Genomic DNA, 6619 nt, shown 5'->3' with positions numbered 1-6619 from the left:
CATCAATGGGCTCAGGCATAGGAATAATTGTAAGTATTGATCTTTTTTGAATTTTGCATTTAAAATGAATGCCATTTTTCCTAAATCAATATTTTGTACATTCCATTGAGACAAGGCAAAGGAGCAAAGGTGGAAATTTGAACCGCACATGTGTGCGGTCCATGACAATATCTTAGAACTGCATTTCCCAGAACCCCTTGCTACCTTCTTCCTAGAAGTATTTAAATAAAATTATCTTGCATTATCATATGTCTTCCAAATATAAATTTTCTCTTGGAAAGACAAGAACCTGAATGATGGTAACATTATGTTTTGATTATTAATGTGTGTTTTCAACTGTTCTTTCTCATTTTGTGTTAAGTCTCACCAGTAAAGGAAGGTTCTCAAAGCTATGTTCTATCCACTTCCTTAGGGTAGACGGTTCTGAGGCGGTATATTATCACCCATGATGTGCTGCATGCCTTCAAGCATGCATGGTAATGGTCTAAACAATTCATCTCGTGCTTCCCTCAAAAAATGGCTACTGTCATTGAAAAATGTTAGGCAGATATCAACCTTATACAGGCCTAGCTTGTGAGACTGTAAATCTTTAGAGGAGCAGACAGCTTAATCTTGGTCCTGTGACATGGCAGGTGAGTTTGAACCAGTGGCTGTAAGATTAGCAGCCCAACGCCTAATCCAGGGTCATTAGAGTAATGACAGTGGGCTTTGGAGACTATAAGCCTTTATAAGAGCAGACAACACATATTGCCATTGAGTCACTTCTGACTCCTAGTGACTGTAGAGCTCCAAGGAGAACTGTCCCTGTGAGTTTCTGAGACCAAATTTATGGGATTAGAAAGTCCCACACTTCCCTAAAATTGAGCAGAAAATTTTCCCAATTTGTGTCTTCCATTTTAGAGTTACTGAATTACCCTAAAACGTATAAAATTAACTGTAGTTGTTATAGCACAACCCATCATATTGAATATACCTCTCACTTTGAACATCTACAAGTCTTGGGTGAAGTTTCTCCGTACGTCCTCTGCCTTTTGTCCTCCAGCAAAAGGTGGTTGTGTCTAAACTCCACGATGATTTATTTGTAGGCTGTGTCATCGCTAGTGTTTCAGAGTGCAGGGATGATGTCCTGCTCTACGTGAAGCAACATTTAAATAGCATGTTAAATTCTTCCCCTCACTTAACATTACTCCAATAGGTTTTTGCATAATGAAGTTTGTTTACACGTAGCATCACATTCTGTTTCCAGTAGCTGGTTCCTGAGGTAGTCTCAGCTCATTATTTTCCAAACTTACACATGATAACTTAGCAGTATTTTGGGATATGAAGTGAATATAAACAAAAACTAAAAGATACAATTCATTGCCATCCAGTTGATTCCAATTCATAGAGACTGTACAGTATGCATGTATGTAAATCTAGACATAACTTGTAAGAGGCATGCTGTTATTATGGAAGCCAGGTTGAACACGGATGCCATAATTGTAAATATGCTTATAGATATATATTTTTAAATGAAAAGCATATATTTTTTTCTGTGTTGGAAAATGTATTTTCACTGTTGATACTGCGAAAAGTGTATTTATGAAGTTAAGTTCATCTTAATAGTCATACTTTATGAGTATAATTAGAATTTATTGTAATGCTTAAAATATAGTTTTGAATATATATTAAAAGTAAATATCTTATTTGGAAATATTTTTAAGAGGTAACTTCATTTTAAATATAGGTAGTTTGGATTTAAAGTTATAAATAAAATATTATATTTATTCATTAGATTGCACTTTATTTCTATTACTTAAGTTGTTATTGATTTTCAGTGGCATTAATACTACCTAATTCTGTGTAGAATGTGCCCTGGTGGCATTGCAGGGTAAACATTGCACTGCTAATCACCAGGTCAGCTGATCAAACCCTATCAGTCACTAAAGGAGAGAAAGATTACACCTCAAGATAAAAACAAAGAAACAAAATCATCAGGATTCAGAAATAATCTGTCATGCAACATCAAGATAAAGAAAGTACTATAATTTTCAAGGATTTTGTTATACTTAGATTTTCACTCAACACTCATGAAAGTAACAGTTGAGAAACAACCTGAGACTAATCTGCTTTGAAAGACCTTTTCCGTGAAGTAAAGAGCAGAGATGTCACTTTGAGGGTTAAGGTGCACCTCATCTGAACCATGGTCTTTTTCAATAGCCTCATAGTGTATATTACAGCTGGACAACATGAGGAAAAATCAAAAGAAACAGTGAAGCACTTAAATTAAGGTGTTGACAAAGAACATTGAAACAACCATGAACTCCTTGAAGAGCAACCAAATCTGTGTTGGGAAACCAGCAGCCGTAATGCTCCTTAGAAGCCAGATGAGTTAAACTTCTCATGTTCTTTGGACATGCTATCCAGGGAGACCAACCCCAGAAGAAGGGAATCCGTAGTCCGAGAAAAAGAGGAAGACTTCAATGAGATGGATTGACACAGTGTTTGCAACAATGAACTCAAACGTCAATAATTTTGAGTACAGTGTAGGACCAGAGATTTCATTCCGTTCTTTTTGTTTGTTTGAATCATTTTATTGAGGCTCACACAGTGCTTATCACAATCCATACATCCATCCATTGTGTCAAGCACATTTGGACATTTGTTGCCATCATCATTCCCTAAACCTTTACTTTCTGCTTGAGCCCTTGGTATCAGCTCCTCATTTCCCCCCTCCTTCCCCGCTCCCCCCACCCTCATGAACCCTTCATAATTCATCAATTATTATTATTATGTCATATCCTACACTGTCCAATGTCTCCCTTCACCCACTTTTCTGTTGTCTGCCCCCACGGAGGAGGTCATATGTAGATCCTTGTAATCAGTTCCCCCTTTCTACCCTACCTTCCCTCCACCCTGCTGGTATCACCACCCTCACCACTGGTCCTGAAGGGATCATCCAGCCTGGAATGCTTGTGTTTCCATTTCCTATCTGTACCAGTGTATATCCTCTGGTCTAGCCAGATTTGTAAGGTAGAACTGGGATCATGATAGTATTGGGGGCTTGGGGTGGGTGGGGGAAGAATTTAGGAACTAGAGGAATGTTATATGTTTCATTGTTGCCATATTGCACCCTGGCTGGTTCATCCTCTCCCTGCGACCATTCTGTAAGGAGATGTCCTTTTGCCTGCAGATGGGTCTTGGGTTCTCACTCTGAACTCCCCCTCATTCACAATGATTTGATTTTTTTGTTTTGTTTTATGATGCCTGATACCTAATCCTTTTGGAAACATTCTTGATGAATAAACTAACATTATTTTGGACATTGCAGTGTCTGTTCTTTTTACTTAACTGACTTTACTAGATTTTCATTTGTTGATTTTTATCCTATGTCTCCCAATCAAAGTTTCCAGATTCATTGACTGTTTAGTGATTGACTGGTAGCTTTCTTTCCCCCGCAGACTATCTGTGTATCAATTATATGAAGTTTCCTTGGAACTAAATATTGAGAAGTAAGATGGCATTTAGAAGTTTCCATCTGGTCCATGCTAACTCACGGTGGTGCCCCAATCTGCACGAAAGTAGAACTTTGCTCCCGAGGATTTTCCATGAATGGTGCATCAGAAGCAGATCACCAGACTTCTTTTTCGGAGTGCTGCTCGGCGAACTCAAACCTGCAACCCTCAGGGACTCCCCACAATCATTAGCTGTCGTACTACCAAGGATCTGAAATGGTGCTGGTGGTGTTTTTTACTACGCAGTGTCTCTAACCAAAGGTCAGAACTGCCCCAGAGATGAAATTTTTTTCTGCTTGCATAAATGTTTATAGTTTCAGAATTCCACAGAGAAGTTCTGCTCCATCTTAAAGAATTGCTAAGAGTTGGCCTCTACTCCTCTGCTGTGAGCTTCTTTGTTTGTTTGTTCAATAGGGTTGAGGTTTCAGTGGTTAAGGACTGAGCTGCTAGCCCAAAGATTGTTGGTTCTCACTTTTTAAAATCATTTTATTGGGGCTTATACAATTCTTATCACAATCCACCCATATATCCAGTGTGTCAAGAACATATGTACATTTGTTGCCATAATCATTCTCAAAACATTTGCCCTCCACTTGAGCCCTTAATATCTGCTGCTCATTTTCCCCATCCTGACCCACTCCCTCCACCCCAGCCAGTCTGAGAGAACCATGGGACAGTCTGTTTCTGCAAAGATTCTGGAAATCTTATGGAGCAGAGCTGCTCCGTCTTACAGGGCCACTGTGAATCAGGATTGCCTCAGTGTTAGAGGACTGGCTTTTTGGGATAATTTTGTAGAAGCACAGTCACAGACCCTTTTTCCTTAGGATAATCTTGGGGTTGGACGATGAGTCTTTCAGTTAGGAGGGGAGAAATATATCATTTCACTCTTCAAAACTGAATTTACATCTTTCTCTTTCAAACAACAACCAGGTCACATAATGTCTGAGAGAACTGAGCATAATTTTTTGTTGCTGTTAGTTTCCTCGTTGTTAAATATCTAGATCACATGACATGACACCTTGAAGGACAGTGAGTTGAACATTGGACTGCTAACCTCAAGGTTGGCCATGTAAACCCATCTACCAATCCTCACAAAAAGATGAGACTGTCTATTCCAGTAAAGGTTTACATTCTGGAAAATCTGTTCCATGGGGTCCCTATAAACTGTAATCTACTCCATAACTTTGCCTCGATAATATGAATTTGAGGTGAAGACCCAGGCGAGGACCAATCCCCAACTCACAGTTCCCTTTTTAACAACTGTAAGATTATCAAAATAATAATAACAATAATAATAAACTAGCAGTTCCAGGTGCTTGAGGGAGTCAGATTGCAGGAACCCGAAGTCAATCTGTTCCTTTTGTAAATATTTATATCATGCTATTCAGTGTCTTAAAAAATAAAGCTACTTTGGTTACATTAATTCTCAATAATTTTATTTGAGGTTTTGCTTGTTTTATTTATTTCTCAACATGAGCTCCATGTGATTCATCTTGATAAGCACTCTGGGAACTTTCTTTTTTAACATCTGTATGACCTTGAATATTCACTTAACTTGTCCTTGTCTCTGTTCTTTTAACAGTTAAATCCAAATAGCAACAGTATTTACCTCATAGAATATTTCAAAGATGGAATGAAATCATACCTTCAAAGTACATTTTTTAAAATGATGCCTCAAACTTTGGTGGTGTGGTGGTTACACTTCGGGCTGGGATCCTCATGGTGGGCATTTCAAAAGCAACAGCAGCTCCTTCAGAGAAAGACTGGGGTTTCTCTTCCAGTAAACAGTTACAGTCTCAGAAACCCACAAGGGTCTGCAGTGAGTGACGGCTGTGACAGCACGTGATACATACTGGATTTAAATGCACTGAATTAATGAATGAGTTACTAGAATCATCACAGGGTGGTGGAGGCAATGCTCTTTCTAATGCATTCTGTGTGAAGGCAAGGCAGTTTACATTCCTGGTTGATGGTCAGAAGGAATTCCATGGAGGATCCCTGGCGATGTAGTGATTACTCTTTGGGCTGCTAACTGCAAGGTCCCCAGTTTGAAAGCCCAATATTTCTGGGGGTGAGAGAGGATCCCATACAGAGTTACAATATCTGAAACTCACAAGGACAGTTCTACCCTGCCATACAGGGTCCGTGTGAGTGGCTGTCACCTGAATGACTGTGAGTCTGAGTTTTTGTCTATGTTTATATTTTTCCTGGTTTTACTCTATATGAGGACTCTGCAAGTAGATTTTGGGTTTTTGCTGCTATAGACTTCTGTAAACCTAGTGCTTCAAATTAAACTCTACTACAATCTTCTGTTCCAATCCATGTCCTTATTTAATTGATCTTACGTCAATTACACATTGACTTAGTCTTATAGTAATTCAAGTCTTCTTGTTTAAAACTAAAAGGCAGTTCTTTATTGTTTGGCATCGAGAGTTTTAATATACTTCAATATATCTATCTTAGAATTAAATCTGCTAAGTAATATTTCCAAAACATATCCCACAGAATGACCTCCTGAATGGAAATTCTTATTGTATTAGTTCACTCTTTGTCTGTGCATCCAGCACATTTTCCCAGTGTTATGTATTCTCAAGCATGGGTTCGGTACAACTCTGAGGCATTGTTACTTTAGCTGTAAATTAAACAAAATATAACATTTCCTTCAGTCAGGTTAGGAACTGATAGCAAGATACAAACATTGTTGGCCACTGTTAAACAAATGCTTATGTTCAATGACACAGCAAAGTAAAAAGTGTGTGGCTGGAGCCATTGAGAATAATGGCTACCTTAAATTTTAAAACTGAAGTTTAAAATGAATACCATGTTAGAGAGCCTTGCTGGCACACATTTAAGTGTTCTCTGATAAATATATGCAAGCTGAATGGTTCGATCCTACCCAGCAGCTCCTAGAGAGAGAACTGCCAATCTGTTCCCTTAAAGATTAAAAAAAACCAAATCCACTGTCACCAGGTTGATTCTAACACATAGGTGTCAGGGGAGCCAGCCCCTAACAAATCATCACAGGCCCAGCAGGCCCAATTGTACAGTGATAATAAGTGAGTAATAAATAAGACACATTTCATGGTAGTATGCTCACCTCAGCTCCTCTTAGTGGTACATGTGGA

The sequence above is a fragment of the Tenrec ecaudatus genome, chromosome 11 (genome assembly GCF_050624435.1).
Source record: "Tenrec ecaudatus isolate mTenEca1 chromosome 11, mTenEca1.hap1, whole genome shotgun sequence".
In the NCBI taxonomy this organism is placed as follows: Eukaryota; Metazoa; Chordata; class Mammalia; order Afrosoricida; family Tenrecidae; genus Tenrec; species Tenrec ecaudatus.
The sequence above is the reverse complement of the archived record's forward strand: the minus strand, read 5'-3'. Positions refer to the sequence as shown.